This window comes from Chiloscyllium plagiosum, unplaced genomic scaffold, assembly GCF_037043375.1.
Source record: "Chiloscyllium plagiosum isolate Xiang-an unplaced genomic scaffold, Cpla_swu_hap1 HiC_scaffold_36, whole genome shotgun sequence".
Classification (NCBI taxonomy): Eukaryota; Metazoa; Chordata; class Chondrichthyes; order Orectolobiformes; family Hemiscylliidae; genus Chiloscyllium; species Chiloscyllium plagiosum.
Genome location: NW_028270174.1, coordinates 55,493,569 through 55,511,188, shown reverse-complemented (window position 1 = coordinate 55,511,188; position 17,620 = coordinate 55,493,569). Strand labels below are relative to the sequence as shown.

The 17,620-nt window shown below is 45.4% G+C and overlaps 1 long non-coding RNA gene across 3 annotated transcripts in view; it reads left to right on the top strand.

Annotated features, from left to right (window-relative positions):
* The window catches only part of LOC148139962 (uncharacterized), an 86,694-nt gene extending 69,943 nt beyond the window's left edge, over positions 1-16,751 (top strand). For 2 of the 3 annotated variants that reach the window (XR_015753262.1, XR_015753260.1), the window contains exons 5-7: positions 5,191-5,362; positions 10,476-10,550; positions 16,426-16,751. This is a non-coding gene — a long non-coding RNA (uncharacterized LOC148139962). The remainder of the gene's footprint in view (positions 1-5,190; positions 5,363-10,475; positions 10,551-16,425) is intronic. The other variant, XR_015753261.1, reaches the window with a different exon arrangement.
* Positions 16,752-17,620: the final 869 nt, after the last annotated feature.

Genomic DNA, 17,620 nt, shown 5'->3' with positions numbered 1-17,620 from the left:
CGAGCATGACAGATAAGGGGCAATTACACAGGAGGTCCTGGTGGATGGGCTAGTACAGAGGGGGACCATTCTCTTCCCAGAGGGGGCCACACCACCAGACCCACCGAGCATGGTCTGAGCTCCTCACCCAGCTCAGTGCAGTATCTGTGGTCTGAAGAAATGCCCAGCAATCGAGGACAAGAATCAATAACCTTCCCCACTCTGTCAGGATAAGGGTCACCGTATTCTCTCTGCTCCCTCACACACACTGTATATCTGTTATAGCACCGACCCCCAAACAAGGTTCATGCTCCACCACTCTCACTGCTGCATGCAGCACCTTCCCCTTTTCCGTCTCTGTCTCTGTCTCTCTCTCTCTCTCTCCCTCCCTCCACTTTACCCCCCCCCCCCCCCACATTAATAACACTGCATGGATACAACACTGTGGACTGACTCCCTCTGGACACCTCACCATGACCCCCTCCCCACCTACACTAACACTAACAGCAGGGCCACCCACTCCCACCCTCACTCTCTCCCTCCCTTTCTCCCATTCCAGGAGAAACAGCCTGGAATAGGACAGGAAGGGCCTATCCGGGTGGTGGAGTGCCCGATATCCGTTCCCTCCCCCCCACCCCCCGCCATGTGGGGAGGACCGTGGTCGGAGCCGGAGAGGACGGGGACGCCTCGTGTGGAGATTCTGAAACATCCACGTCCCACAGTAAGGAGCAATGTTCAGTGAAGGGCAATTCTCACTTTAAACCCACTGGCAGCTCCGTTTCCCCCCGGCACAACTTAGAAGCCGTGGCCCTGATGCCATGTCCCTTTTGTGTTGAGCTGATACAAATGGAATCTCCACGGTCTTGGTGGGCAGGAGGGTGGGCTCACAACACATCGTCTCCTCCCCCAGAAAGGGAGTACGGAGAGTCCCTCCTACACCTCCCCCTGTAAACAGCTCAGATACTGAAACTAATCTGTGATAGTTACTGTTATCCCCATCTGTCCTGATATCTTCAACAATCTGTGCTCATATACACCCAGGACTCTCTGCTCCTGCACCCCCTTTATCATGGCACAGCCTGTGTTAAACTGTATTTCATTGTCTTTCCTACCAAAGTGTATCACCTCAAACTGCTCTGCATTGATCCCCATCTGCCATAAACCTGAACACTACACCAACGTGTGATTGTCCTGTTAGAGTTCCACACTGTCCTCCATAGACTTCAGAGTTCTTCCAGGTTCGGTGCCATCTACAAACATTGAGATTGTTGTAGCGTCACAGTCCCCATGAAACAACTGAAATCCTTCCCCACATACACGAGTGTGAGCAAGTGAAATACTGATATATTCCTATGGACAAAGTCGAATAATGACATGCTGTCAATGGAGCAATAAAAGTCCTGACACACACCAGACGGAGCAAATGAAATATTGACAAACCACAGAGCAAACGAAATCCGGATAGGCTCCACTTATCGATATTTATCAGGGTATAATGTGATGAAGTTGAAAGTGTGTACTGTACCTTCAAGAGAGAGGGAATACTGGTCTGAACTGAGAGCTGACAAGCACCTGTGGTATGAGAGGATGGCAGACCCAGATACAGTATATTGCTATAGAGCTGGAGTCGGGTAATAAGCAGTTAAGAGAAAGAGGGTCCCAGAGTTGTGAATAGTTGATGTAAAATGTTCACTCTCAGAGTGAAAAAATAAATTGATGTTTTTATTTAAACAGTGGAATTTGGCAGATCTGTCACTCATATTTTAACAGTTTACGAGGCGAATTGAGCATTTCTTTATGTTTCATTTAAGTTATCAGATGAGCTTCACGTCGTGCCCTAACCATTCCCGTGTGTGTATCTGTATGTCTCTGTGTGGGGCATGTCTGGCAGTCTCTGTGGTGCTTAAAGTGATGCCATGCCACTCTCTGCTGGCCCCCACACGCCACTGCACAGGCATTGGCAGAGGGTGAAAACCAACAGGGATACATTCAGAGATGGGGAGGGAGAGGGCAGCTGCTCACAGCACCATCCAAACTGATGTCTTATCCGTGGACTGATCTAAATGTCCTTAAAAACGTTGTAACTGCCCCTGCTTTCGCCACTTGCTCTGGAATTTCATTCCACATACAAGCCAGTTTCTGTCTAACATAATTACCTCTCATGACTTTCGTAAATCTTTTTTCCTTGCACCTTAAAAATGCCTCAGTTTTGAATCCTCAACTCTAGAGAAAAGACATCAGCCCTTCAGCTTCTCTGTAACCATCATTATTTTATAAACCTCTGTAAAGTTACTGCTTAATCTCATATTCTTCATTGAAAAAAGTCCCAGCCGATCCAGCCTCTCCTTATAGCTCACTCCCTCCTTTCCCAGCAACATCCAGGTTAATCTCTTCTCATTCCTCTCCAGCTTAATAATATCAACATCAGTAATATCAAAGTGAATAGTCAAGGTATTTTCTAAGGGTACTGGGAGTCCAAAACTAGAGGACATAGGCTTAAGGTGAGAGGGGAAACATTTAAATGTGACCTAAGGGGCAGCTTTTTCACCCAGGGGGTGGTGTGCATATGGAATGAGCGGGCAGAGTGACCAGACTGGACACATATTCCAGAAGAGGTCTCACCAATGTCCTGTACAACCACAACATGATGTCCCAATTCCGATACTCAAAGGTCTGTCCTATGAAGACATGTGTGTTAAACACCTTCTTAACCACGCTATCTATAGGAGATGCAAATTTTAAAGAATTAAACCTGACGGCCTAGGTTTCTGTAGTACAGCACTGCCAAAGGCTCTACTTTTAATTGTATAGGTCCTGCTGTTGTTTGATTTACCAAACCCAATACCTCGCATTAATCCAAACTAAACTCCATCAGCCATCCCTCAGCCCAGTGCGTGATATTACGGTCACCTTACCCTCCCCCTTCAATTTTAAAACGCCCACCCGTCTCCAGGATGCCTACACACTCCGGCCTTGATTTTCACAAAGACCCTGAGCTTGGTATGCCTTGTATGGTTATTGGGAGGAGGGATAGATTGTAGACACAGTCAGTGGGGAGGAGAGACTGGCCAGTAATCAGCGGCCTGGTGTCATTTCATGGTTTTAGGAAAAGGGGAGTCGCACGTGAGAGTTGTGTAAGAGTGATCGGTGTTTTGGGGACAGAAATTAAGCTCTTCCTTCGTCTCTGGTCTTCAGCAATAAATATCTATTTGAGACCCTTCATTGGGCAGAGTATGTCTGCACGATTTCTTTCCTTAATATTGCAGACTATAGATAATAGCAATTAAAGATGTTTATAGTTAATTTCGATGGCACAGCACGTATACTCAATATCCTTCAGTTGAGACAAATATCTTGCATTTGTTTAATAATACAAAGTGTTGTTTGTAATTCAGTAATGGTAACCTGATTATAATAAATCCACACCAAGCTGAAAGTTGGCACTAAAATATGACCCAAAATCTGGGTATGGTAGTGTGGTGGGTAGTGTCCCTGTCTCTGAGCCAGAGCTCTGGATTTGATTCCAATTCCTGAACTTGTGTGGCAGTGTTCCTAGCTCTGGGCTAGAAGGTCTGGATTCAAGTCCTGCCTGTTGCAGAGGTATGTCCCAGCATATCAGGACAGTCTGAAGAACAAAAACACACGAGAATACTGTTACAGCTTTATGGGTATTGCTGAGTGATGCTAGTGTCCCTAGCTCCGGGCACAAAGGTCCAGGCGTAAAGCCCACAGAAGTGTCTCAGGATACATCTGAACAAACTAATTGAAATGGATTTAGAATTGTGACTTGATGGAGAAGGAAGAGGTGTCAGTATTGCATTTCAGAATTTAGGCCCGGGATGACTGAAAGTACAGCCATTCGTGTTGATTGGGGTCACATTTTGCAGCAGTAAAGGTTTATAAAATCAAAATGGCCATGGATAGGGTGAGTAGTCAGGGTGTTTTCCTCAGGTTAGGGGTGTCCAAAACTAGAGGGCATTGGTGGAAAGTGTAAGGGGAAAAGTTTTTGAGGAGGCCTAAAGGGCACCATTTCACACAGAGGGTGGTGTGCGGATGGAATGAGCTGCCAGAGGATGTGGTGGAGGCAGGTACAACTGCAGCATCTGGGTACTGAGAGACCTGGCGAGCCTTTCCAGCAATGTCTGTATTTCTTTTAAAAATGCATTCAGTTTAACACAGTTATTATGAATAAATTTAACATTTTTATTTTTTAATGACGCAGGGACATATAAACATATCTTCAAATTGACCGAGACAATTTTCTGCTGAGGGTATGGCTCTGTGTATGACAGCAGCAATGATGCACCTACATGGAACAGGGAATGTGATGGAGACATCGTTTGGACAATGTACAAGGAGACCTCACATGGTCCAGTTTGGGAGAGGATGACATTACTGTGTGATTCAACTCAGAGAGGGAGAAAATGTAATCTGCCTAAGAAGGAATGGCCTATTGCACTCTCTCTCCTTCATTGTTCCTCATCACAGCAATGTGTGCGAGCTAAAACACAACCTCTACAGTCATCGTTACCATTCTTATTTTTATGGAATCCCTGCAGTGTTGAAACAGGCCCTTTGACCCAACAAGTCCATACCAACCTTCCCAACCCATTTCCCTATATTTACCCCTGACTATTGCACATAACCTAGAAATCCCTGAACATTACGGACAATTTAGCATGACCAATGCACCGAACCTACACAATTTGTGGTAGGAAACTGGATCACCCATGAGAAGCTCACACAGACAAGGGGAGAATGTGCAAACTCCACACAGACAGTCACCCAAGGCTGGAATCGACCCCAAGTCCCTGGTGCTGTGAGGCAGCAGTGCTAACCACCGTGCTACCCTTTGGATGATCCCTGACCAGAATTCACTGGAATCTACTCACTGCCTAAAGCAAAGGGAATTCAGCCAAATCCAAACTCTCCCCGGATGAAATCCCATTGCTAGCAGCTTGTGTGAGTACAATATCTTCAGACGCAGAATAACGTTTTGGACAATCTCACAATTTTTCCTTTGTCATGAGTTCCAATAATATTTGGACCAAGTTCTTTCAAGTTAAAATTGCAGAGATTTTGTGTGTGTGTGTCAGCAGTTTTAGAAAGGGAAATATTGATGATATAGTTGCAATACCCAAACAGTTTGCCATTCGTCTTTCTAACATTGTTTGAGTAACATTGCTCTGGATCATAAACGTGTTGTTTTAGCAGATTGAAGAAACTAGCCGGACTTGTTCCTAAAACTGACCCTGACCCAGTCTGAGACCGATATCATCGGCCATATCACCGACCTGGTTACATTTAACATCTGTTGTGAGCAGTGGAGGAGTGGGACTAGAAACGGAAACAGTGACCCAAAAAGCCGGGGAACTATAGGCTGGTTAGCATGATGTCAGTGATGCGTAAGTTGTTGGAAGGGATTCTGAGGAATACCATTTGCATACATTTGGGAAGGCAAGGGCTGATCGGAGTAGACAACGTAGCTTTCTGCATGGGAAATCATGTCTCATTAAAGTTACCGCATTAACCAACAGATGTGATCAAAGCTCCGCTATCCTGACACATTCAGTTATAAATGGTGATGGACGATTAAACAAATGACTGGAGGAAAGGGCCCCACAAATATCGCCATCCTAAATAATCGAACAGCCCTGCACCTCAGTGTGAAAGACCAGGATGTCATATCTGCACCATCCTCAGCCAGAAGTGTGGAACTGATGATCCACCTCACCCTCGCCATGATGCCCACAGAATCAGTTTTGCCAGTCTTCAACCAATTTTATTTGCTGCAGGTGACATGAAGAAACAGCTGAACACCGTAGATACGACAAGGGCAATGGGTCCTGACCCCATTCCTGCAATAGGACTGAAGACTTGTGCTGCACAACAAGCCGTGTCTCTGGGGAAGCGGTTTCATTCCAGCACCAACTCTGACATCTCTCTGGCAATGTGGAAAATTATTCAACTATATCCAATCCCCTAAGAGGGGAGTAACTACAATTTGACCATTCACCACCCCTTCAGTTCCATCACGACAGTCAAATTGGTGGGAGTTATTTTTGACGGAGCTGTCAAGCAGCACAGAAATAATCTGTTCAGTGTGGTTTCTGATAGGTCCCCATGTGGAGATGGTGCTGTTCTGGAAATGTCACTTTTCAATGATCCTTTGCAATGTTACAGCTACTCACTTGGAGGGTCTATGTGCACTGGTCAGCGTGCCAATTTCATTCCCAGTATTGCCTTGTGGGTTCAGACCTCACTGCGCTGCAGGGACCTTGGAGGGCTGCGCAGAAGGAAACAACAAAAAGGTGCATGCGTCCCTTTGTAGATCAACATGTTCCAAACAATCCCTTTTCAAACGATATGCTTCCAGTCTATTGTTCCCAACGAAGGGCACACCGTCACCTCTACACACCTTGCTCTCCATCTGCAAAATATTTGTCCATTCACTCTACTCGTCTTAGTCACCTTGAAGCTTTTTACAACCTCTTCACCCACTCACAATCCAACATCCTTTAGTTCTGTCAGCAGGTTAGGATATGTTGTATTTGATTCCAGCAACCAAATGTTTAATGGCTGTTGTGAACAGCTGGGGCCTGAGCACCGATCACTATGATGTCTAAGCAACCTTACACTGTTAATTCTTTTTTAAAAAATCGTGAATCTGGGTGTGACTGGCTGGGCCAGCATTTATTGCCTGTCCCTGGTTGCCTCCTGAGAGGTTGGTGGTGAGCTGCATTGTTGAACCGCTGCAGTCCACTGTGGATTCAGTGATGGTAATACCATTGAACGCCAAGAAGAAGTGGTTAGATTATATTTTAGTGGAGATGGTCACGGTCTGGCATTTGTGTGGCCTGAATATTACTTGCCAGTTGTCAGCCTGGATACTGTCCAGATCTTGTCGCATTTAGACATGGATTGCTTCAATATCTGAGGAGCCACAAATGTTGCTGAGCATTGTGCAATCATTGGCAAACATCTCACTTCTGACCCTAAAATGGAGGGAAGGTCATTGGTGAAGCAGCCTCAAAGATGTTTGGACCTAGACCACTGCCCAAGGGACCCCTACAGACTTGTCCTGGAGCTGGAGTGATTGACCTTTATCAACCATGACCATCTTGCTAAGTGTCAGGTATGGTTCTAACCAGCGGGGAGTTTGCCCCGGATACCCATTGATTCCAGTTTTGTTTAGGCCCCTTGATACCACAATTGGTCGAAGGCAGCCTTATTTTAAAGGGCTGTCACTCTCACCCCACCTCTGGAATTCAGTTCTTTTGTCCATGTTTGAACCCAAGGTAATGAGGTCAGGAGCTGAGTGGCCCGGGTGGAGCCCAAACTGAGTGTCATTGACCAGGGTATTGCTGAGCAGGTGCTGCTTGAAAGCACTGAGACCTTCCACCACTTTACTGATGGGTTTGGTAATTGGCCGGGTTGGATTTGTTCTGCTTTTTATGTATCGGAGATACTTGGGTAATTTTCCACATAATCGGGGCAATGTCATTGGTGTCACGATATTGGAACAGCTTAGTTAGGGCAGTGACAAGGTCTGGAGCACAAGTTGTCAGTACTATTGCCAGAATGTTGTCAGGGTATGTACGCTTTGGAGTATCCAGTGTCTCCAACTGAATCTGGATATCGCGTGGACTGAATAAAATTGGCTGATGACTGGGAGCTGAATTGCTGAGGACAACTGGAGGAGGCCGAGATGGATCATCCACTCAGCACTTCTGACTGAAGATTGTTGCGAATGCATCAGCCTTATCGTATACACTGAAGTGCTGGGCTCTTCCATCATTAAGGATGGGGATATTTGTGGAATCATCTCCTTCAATGACTTGTCTAATTGTCCATAACTATTCTCAACTCGAAGTGGAAGGACAGCAGAGATCTGAACCGTTGCTTGTGGGATCACTAAGCTCTGTCTATCACTTACTGCTTATGTTGTTTGGCGCACAGGTAGTCATGTTTGGTGGCTTCACCAGGCTGACACCTCATTTTCAGTTATGCCTGGTGCTGCTCCTGCCCTCCTGCACACTCCATTGATCCAAGGTTGATCCTCTGGCTTGATGGTAATTGTTGTGAGGGCGATATGCCAGGTCATGTGGTCGTGCTGGAGTACAATTCTGCTGCTATTGCTGACCCGCAGCAGCTTTTGGAAACCCAGACTTGAGCTGCTAGATCTGCTTGAAGTCTGTCCCATTTAGCACCGTGATAGTACAACCCAAAATGATGGAGGTTATTCTCAATGAGAAGGTGGGACTTTGTCTCCACAATGGCTATGCGTGGTCACTCTTACCGATACTGTCATGGACAGATACTTCTGCAACTGACAGATTAGTAAGGCTGTGGTCAAGTATGTATTTTCCTCATGTTGGTTCCTTCACCACCTGCTGTATACCCAGTTGAGCAGTTATATCTTTTAGGACCCGACCAACTCCATCAGTAATGCTGCTGCAGAGCTACTCTTGGTAGTGGACATTGAAATCCCCCACACAGAGTACATTTTGCGCCCTTGCCACCCTCAGTGCTTCCTCCAAGTTTTGTTCAGCAAGGAGGAGTACTGATTCATCAGTTGAGAGAGGCTGGTGCATGGTAATCAGCAGGAGGTTTCCTTTCCCATGTGTAAACTAACGCCATGAGACTTCATGGGATATAGAGTCACTGTTGAGGACTCCCAGAGCAATTCCCTTCCAACTGTCTCCCACTGTACCGCCACTTGTGCTGTGTCTGTCCTGCTGATGAGACAGGAGATATCTGGGGAAGTTAATGCGGTGTCTGGGACATGGTCATACTCACAGAATTGTACCTTTCACATAATGTCAGGCTGTTGCTTGACGAGTCTGTTTATTTATATTCCCTGTTTCCTGCCAGCTGTCCAATTCTAGAAACATGGCCATATTTTCACCCCAGTCCACTAAGATTTAGTTTTTTGTAAATTGGGCTTGGAGCTTTACGAATGTTTTTTCTAAAAATGCAAATGTTTTACACCGATTGCTTCTGTTTCATTTGTCTCCCAGTCTGCTTCTCAAACATAATTTCCATTTCATAAATCTATATTAGTGTTGTCTATGACCATTACTTTCACTCCCAACAATTTCTTCAAAACCATGTACTTACTATGTTCTATGTTCCATGTACTATATTATTTTCCACACCAGACTTCGTTTTCCTAGTATTGATAGAAAGTTCTGTGAAGACAGAGCTGAGGTAGTGGCTTCATAGTTCTGCCATTTCCCTGTTCCCCATTCTCCATTCTCTGGATTCAGATTGTAAGGAAGCTGCAATTGTTTTCTCATACTACTCACATTGGCATAATTTGACAACTATTACAGTTCACTCTTATAACTCTTGTGAATATACTCTTCAGAAATCCATCAATTCCTGCCTTACGCTGTTCAATGACTGTCCTTGCACAGCCATACACTCACAGGAGTATATATTCTGTACTGTCAGAAATACAGCACGATCTACAGTAGTCCCACTTTTCTACACCAGGCCCATAGCCTGGAATATTATGACACTTCCAATTGCTCGTCCAAGCACTTTTTAATGGCAGTGAGGATAACTCTCGTGATAACTCTCCTCTCAGGAATTAAATTCCGGACCTCAACACCTTCTGGGTGAAAGAAAACTATCTTTAAATCCTCACTAAACCTCAAACCCTTCACTTTTAAAGTGGGCTCCCTTGTTCTTGGCCGTCTGACTAAAAGGAACAGCTGCTGTCTATCCACCCTCTCCATGCCCCTCATCATCCTGTCCTTCTGAATCACATCCCCGTCAGCCTCCTCTGCTCCAAACTAAGCAACCCGAGCTCTCTCCATGGCTGATATGTTCCAACCCAGGGAACATCCTGGTGAATCTCCTTAGCACACCCTCCAGTACCATCACGTCCTTACTGTAATGTGGCTCCCAGAATTGCACACAGTACTCCATATTGGCCTCACCAAAGCCGCGTACAACTCTTATAATCTACGCCCCGTTTAATAATTGCTGCACCCAAGGTCCACTTCTTAACTAAACCATTACCCTGTCCAGTCACATTCAGGGATGCGTGGAGAAGCACCCTCTGAGCTTCCTAGCGTGCTGCCATTCATTGAGTCCTCCCCATCTGGTTCCTTCTTCCAAAGTTTATCACATCATATTTATTAGGTTTACGTTCTATCTGCCATTGATCTGCCCATCTGACCAATCTATGTGTATCTTTCTGTAACATAAGACCTTTCTCTTCACTACCAACCAACCAGGCAAACACAAACTTACTTATCACAATCCCCACCCCTTCACCCACTCCCCTCCATTCACATCTGCACCATTTATGAATACCACAAACAATAAGGGACACAGCACCAATCCCTGTGGTACACCAGGGACACTGGTCACCAGTCACACAAACAGCCTTCTCCCACCACCCTCTGACTTCTGCCACTGAGACAATTTTAGTTGTAATTTGTCAAGTTATCCTTGATTCCATGGGATTTTACTTTATTTTTCAGTTTCCCATGTGGAGCGTTGTCAAAGGCCTTGCTGCAAACCGAATTAAGCGACCTCCTCAAACTAATTCACATTCGGTAGGTGTGACATCCCTCTGATAAAGTTATGATGATTATCCTGCTCACTCTCTCAGCAGAGCAGGTAAGGGCTGTTTGGCAGTGGCTGTTTGAAGGCTCGGTGACGTTTGTTTAACGGTTTAAATTTGCAAGTTTATTTTTTTTTAAAAGCGCGGAGTGGACCCGGAAGCTGGTGTAGAGCAAGCTTACGTGGGTAAGTTTTTTGCTTGTTCTATTGTTTAGACCTAGTATTTTTTAAAGGTTACTTTTACAGGGATGGCAGTGAAGGCAGTGCAATGTTCCTCTTGCAACATGTTTGAGGTGAAGGATGCCATGATCGTCCCTGCTGATTACACTTGCAGGAAGTGCACCCATCTCCAGCTCCTCCAAGACAGTGTTAGGCAACTGGAGCTGGAGTTGGATGAACTGAGGATCATTCGGGAGGCAGAGGGGGTCATAGATCGGAGCTTTAGGGAAGTAGTAACTCCAACTATTGCAGACAGATGGGTAACAGTGAGGGGGACTGGGAGGACGCAGCCAGTGCAAGGACCCCCTGCGGCCGTTCCCCTCAAGAACAAGTATACCGTTTTGGATTCTTGTGGGGGAAATGACTTACCAGGGGTAAGCAATGGGGTTCAGGCCTCTGGCACGGAGCCTGTCCCCGTTGCTCAGAAGGGAAGGGTGGAGAAGAGCAGAGCAATAGTAATTGGGGATTCGATAGTTCGGGGCACAGATAGGCGGTTTTGTGGGGGCGAGAGAGACTCACGTTTGGTATGTTGCCTCCCAGGTGCAAGGGTACGTGACGTCTCTGATCATGTTTTTCGGGTCATTAAGGGGGAGGGGGAGCAGCCCGAAGTCGTGGTCCACATTGGCACCAACGACATAGGTAGGAGGAGGGCTGAGGGTGTTAGGCAGGCTTTCAGGGAGCTAGGTTGGAAGCTCAGAGTTAGAACAAACAGAGTTGTTGTTTCTGGTTTGTTACCCGTGCCACGTGATAGAGGGTCAAGGAATAGGGAGAGAGAACAGTTAAATGCGTGGCTACAGCGATGGTGCAGGAGGGAGGGATTCCGGTATCTGGATAACTGGGGTTCTTTCTGGGGAAGGTGGGACCTCTATAAACAGGATGGTCTACACCTGAACCTGAGGAGCACCAGTATCCTTGGGGGGAGGTTTGCCAGTGCTCTTTGGGGGGGGGGGAGGTGGGGGGTTTAGACTAACTCTGCAAGGGCATGGGAACCTAGACTGTAGCTTTAGGGTGCAGGACCTGGAGTGTAGGGAGGTTAGGAACATGGCATCAATCTCAAAGGAGGGTGCCTGTAAACAGGAAAGTGGCTTGAAGTGTGTATACTTCAATGCAAGAAGTATACGAAATAAGGTAGGTGAACTTGCCGCTTGGTACCTGGGATTTCGATGTTGTAGCTATTACGGAGACTTGGGTAGAACAGGGACAGGATTGGCTGTTGCAGGTTCCAGGGTTTAAATTTTTTAGTAGGGTCAGAGGTGGGGGTAAAAGAGGGGGAGGTGTGGCATTGCTTGTCAAAGATAGTATTACAGCGGTGGAAAGGACAATGGATGAAGACTCGCCATCTGAGGTAGTTTGGACTGAGGTTAGGAATAGGAATGGTGAGGTCACCCTGTTAGGAGTTTTCTACAGGCCTCCTAATAGTTCTAGAGATGTAGAAGAAAGGATTGCGAGGATGATTCAGGAGAAGAGTGAAAGTAATAGGGTGGTTGTTATGGGGTCTCGAACTTTCCAGATATTGACTGGGAAAGCTATAGCTCGAGTTCGTTAGATAGGTCGGTGTTTGTCCAATGTATGCAGGAGGGTTTCCTGACACAATATTTAGACAGGCCAACAAGAGGTGAGGCCATACTGGATTTGGTTCTGGGTAACGAACCAGGCCAGGTGTTAGAATTGGAGGTAGGTGAGCACTTTGGGGACAGTGACCACAATTCGGTGACTTTTGCTCTAGTGATGGAGAGGGATAAGTGTGCACTGCAGAGCAAGAGTTATATCTGGGGGCAGGGAAATTATGATGCGGTGAGGCACGACTTGGAAAGGTAGGCTTCAAGGCAAGGGTGCAATTGATATGTGGAGCTTGTTCAAGGAGCAACTATTGAGTGTCCTTGATAGGTATGTACCTGTCAGGCAGGGAGGAAAGGGTTGTGTGAGGGAGCCGTGGTTTAATAAGGAATTGGAATCCCTTGTTAAATGGAAGAGGACGGCCTATGTAAAGATGACGCGTGAAGGTTCAATTGGGGCGATTGAGAGTTAAAAGGTAGCCAGGAAGGATCTGAAGAGAGAGCTAAGAGCAGCCAGGAGGGGACATGAAATGTCCTTAGTTGGTAGGATTAGGGAAAACCCTAAGGCTTTCTATAGGTATGTCAGGAATAAAAGAATGACTAAGGTAGGAATAGGTCCAGTCAAGGATAGTGGTGGAAGTGGTGTGTGGAGGCTGAAGAGATTGGGAGACACTGAATGAATATGCTTCATCAGTATTCACTCAGGAACAGGACATTGTTGCCGATGTGAATACTGAGTCACAATTAATTAGAATGTAAGGCTTTGAGGTATGTAGGGAAGAGGTGTTGGAAATTCTGGAAAGGGTGAAAATAGATAAGTCCCCTAACCTGATGGCATTTATCCTAGGATTCTCTGGGAAGCAAGGGAGGAGATTGCAGAGCCATTAGCCTTGATTTTTATGTCCTTGTTGTCTACAGGAATAGTGCCAGAAGACTGGAGGATAGCAAATGTGGTTCCTTTGTTGAAGAGGGGGAGTAGGGATAACCTTAGTAACTATAGGCCGGTGAGTCTCACTTCTGTTGAGGGCAACGTCTTAGAGAGAATTGTAAGGAATAGGATTTATGAACATCTGGATAGGAATAATGTGATCAAGCATCGTCAGCATGGTTTTGTGAAGGGCAGGTCGTGCCTCACAAACATTGAATTCTTCGAGAAGGTGACTAAGGAGGTGGACGAGGGTAAAGCGGTAGATGTGGTGTATATGGATTTTAGTAAGGCGTTTGATAATGTTCCCCATGGTAGGCTACTGCAAAAAATACGGAGGTATGGCATTGAGGGTGAGATGGAGGTTTGGATTAGGAATTGGCTGGCTGGAAGAAGACAGAGGGTAGTAGTTGATGGTAAAGGTTCATCTTGGAGTGCAGTTATTAGCGGTGTTCCGCAAGGATCTGTTTTGGGACCATTGCTGTTTGTCATTTTTATAAATGACCTGGAGGAGGGGCTAGAAGGTTCGGTGAGCAAGTTTGCGGATGATACGAAAGTCGGTGGAGTTGTTGCCAGTGAGGAAGGATGTGTCAGGTTACAGCGGGATATAGATAAGCTGCAGAGCTGGGCAGAAAGGTGGCAAATGGAGTTCAATGTAGGTAAGTGTGAGGTGATTCACTTTGGTAAGAGTAACAAAAAGATGGGGTACTGGGCTAATTGTCAGATACTTGGTAGTGTGGATGAGCAGAGGGATCTTGGTGTCCATGTACACAGATCTCTGAAAATTGCCACTCAGGTAAATAGTGCAGTGAAGAAGGCATATGGCGTACTGGCTTTTATTGGTAGAGGAATTGAGTTCCGGAGTCCTGAGGTCATGATGCAGTTGTGTAAGACTCTGGTGCAGCCGCATCTGGAGTATTGCGTGCAGTTTTGGTAGCCATACTATAGGAAGGATGTGGAGGCACTGGAACGGGTGCAGAGGAGGTTTACCAGGATGTTGCCTGGTATGGTAGGAAGATCGTATGAGGAAAGGCTGAGGCACTTGGGGCTGTTTTCATTGGAGAAAAGAAGGTTTAGGGGTGACTTGATAGAGATGTACAAGATGATTAGGGGTTTAGATAGGGTTGACCACGAGAAACTTTTTCCATGTATGGAGTCAGCTATTACGAGGGGGCATAGCTTTAAATTAAGGGGTGGTAGGTATAGGACAGATGTTAGGGGTAGATTCTTTACTCAGCGAGTTGTGAGTTCATGGAATGCCCTGCCAGTAGCAGTGGTGGACTCTCCCTCTTTATGGGCATTTAAACGGGCATTGGATAGGCATATGGAGGATAGTGGGCGAGTGTAGGTTAGGTGGGCTTGGATCGGCGCAACATCGAGGGCCAAAGGGCCTGTGCTGCGCTATATTCTATGTACACTGTAAATGCAGTATTCACAGTGGGGTCTCCAGAACCTCGGGGCTCCCTGAATGAAACCAGTCGCTGACATTACAATCCTGAGAACACCATCCACAGAGCCTCCTTTCTAGATGACAGCAGCAAGTCAATTCCCCACACCCATAGTGCATCCATTCAGTGTTGAAAATGCCTCGGTCTCCTCAGTTTTGCTTCCTGGCTGAGAAAGCTCTTACATATCCACACAGTGGCACAGTAACAGTTCCTCTCTCCAAAGAAGCAGTTGACAATGGAACATTATGTTTCTCTATATCTCAGCGACTAAAAGTATTGCTGATGGAGTTGATCACCACACTAAGAGATGAGAGATAGAGGAACATAACTCACGTAAGCAGGGACATGCCGTAATAAATATGATATTCAGGAAACTGTGAAAAGGGGAAATGTTAGAATAACTTCCCATTCTGTTTTCTTTCCAGTCCATCATCAGCAATACATTTGCTTGCTTTTCCTCTCTCTCTCTCTCTCTCTTGCTGGACATCATCCACTCAACACAAACCTCCTGCTCACCCTTCCAACCATCCCTGATATAATAATATTATTTCTCCGTTGCATTCAGTTTTGATAGGTTCACTGAACTCGAAACGTTATTTGTGTTTCTTCTGAGATTCTCCAACATTCTTTCAGACCGTGGAGAATTTTATTTCAGATCGCCAGCTTCCACAGTTCCTTGGTTATTTCACCTTTAATGTTGTTGTTTCCCGGATGCCAGCATCACTGGCAAGGGCAGCATTTGTTGTCCATCCTAACTGCCCTTGACCACGTGGCCATTTGTCAAGGCAAAATGGAGGCAACCATATTGTTGGGGATCTGAGATGACACTTAGTTCAGACAGGGCAAACATGTTAGGTTTCTTTACCAAACGTTATCAATAAAATAAGAAAAGAAATCCGAATGGTTTATGGTTGTCATGAAATTAGGTTTCATTCCAATTTATGTCATTGGAATTTAAATTTAGTCATTGACTGTGGTAGGATTTCAGACAATCCTTTTAGAGTCATAACCTATTACTCTGTTTAAGAGTTCCAGTTGTGAAGTATCTGTAGATACAAGAAAAAGTTTGTGGTCAAACTATTTGTAACTGGCAGAGAGGTCAGAAGTGAACTGACACCATAAAATCTGTCGTTAATGAAGGGTTAGATGATGCTGAAATCAGCATCAGAACTCAGGCAGAGCTGGAGATTGGGGATATTATGAAGGTGGGCGTCAGCAGGTTTAATCACAGAGAATATGGAGACATAAAATAGTTGACGGTAAATAGGAGACTCAACGTTCTGAACAGTCTTATTCCTTCTCAGATATTTATGATTAAGTAGTTTGGAAATGCATGAGAAGGAAGTGGCGTTTGAGACGGAAAGTTTACGTATTTGTTAAATATAATCAACCAGAATAGCAATGCAATTCAGCAGCATTTATGGAATTGAGAGAGATAGACTTACCAGGAACACCAATAATAGCGAGGATTGGATAGTACCAACTTGACTAATCATCAATACGGCTTCTATTCGCAAATCTAACCATGGCCAATCCTGAGAAAGGAAGTAAAGACCCCAGGCTAAACTCTTACTCATTGTTGGAACATTCCTGTCTAATGTTCTCAGATTCTGATCCATTGTTGGGAGATTCCTGTCTAATATTGTCAAATTCAAATCCATTGTTGGAACATTCTAATGTTCTCAGATTCTGACTCTGATTTCTCTCTCTTTCTGTGTAGCTGCTGATCCCAATCTTGTTGAGGTTGGCTCTACCCCGAATACTATGGCATAGCAAGTTGAAAGAAGTCCCTAATTATGGAAGACGGAAGTCCTCCAGTGACCCAGTTAGGTCCAGAAAGACTGATATTAATCACAGTTACTGAACAAACAACTCCAGTTAACTCTGATATATCGCAATAATACTTGGTGTGGGTGGGATTTTGATATCGCTGATTATTGGGCTAATGGCACACCTCCAATTGTAAACATAGAGGTGAGGGACAGAGATAATGTTTTCTCTTCACAAGTTCGATGTATCTGGATTAGTGGTGCTGGAAGAGCACAGCAGTTCGGGCAGCATCAGAGGAGCAGTAAAATCGACGTTTCGGGCAAGTGTCCTTTGCCCGAAACGTCGATTTTACTGAGCCTCGGATGCTGCCTGAACTGCTGTGCTCTTCCAGCACCACTAATCAAGAATCTGGTTTCCAGCATCTGCAGTCATTGCTTTTACCTAGCTCGATGTATCTGCTGTGTTTTGGCAGGGTAGGCACTGCTGGACTCACGAGGCCGTCTGTGTCTGTTCACCAGGCTTGCTGCATCTTTTCGTTGTATTTATTTATGTTTAACTTTGACATTTTTCTGTCCAGCATTAAACGGCTTAGGTGGGTTTAGGCATTTTTGGAGACACCTACAGAGCCATAGACGGTGTAGATGCAGTCCATTCCTTGTGTTCTTGCAGCCGCAGCCTGGTCCTGTGGTGTGATGGTCAAACTCTCACAGAACCAGGAGACTTAGTTATACCTTTCACCAGTTATTGCTGGGGTCTCAGCAGGGTTCCAAGGCAGTAAATCTCTCCCGGGTGCTACACACTCTCTCTGAGATTTCTCTCAGAATTGTCTTTTGTTTTTCTTTACTCCTGGATTGGAGAACTGCATGTGAGACTATTTGTTTCCTGCATTTGATTTTTGACTTATGTCCTTATTGGATGATACCATATTGGAGCAGTTACTGTATACTAGTTAAGTAAACTATTGTTCTGCCAAGTTTTCCAACAGAATTACGTTATTGCAAGTTCCTCTTTCTTTTGATGTATTTTATCGACAGTGTTCAAATAAATTGTGCTTTGCTTAATGTCGAATATTTTGACCAAGTAAATTCTACCTGAAAAACAGCACCTCACATTTATTGGCGGAATGGGCCGAGCTGGAGGAGTGA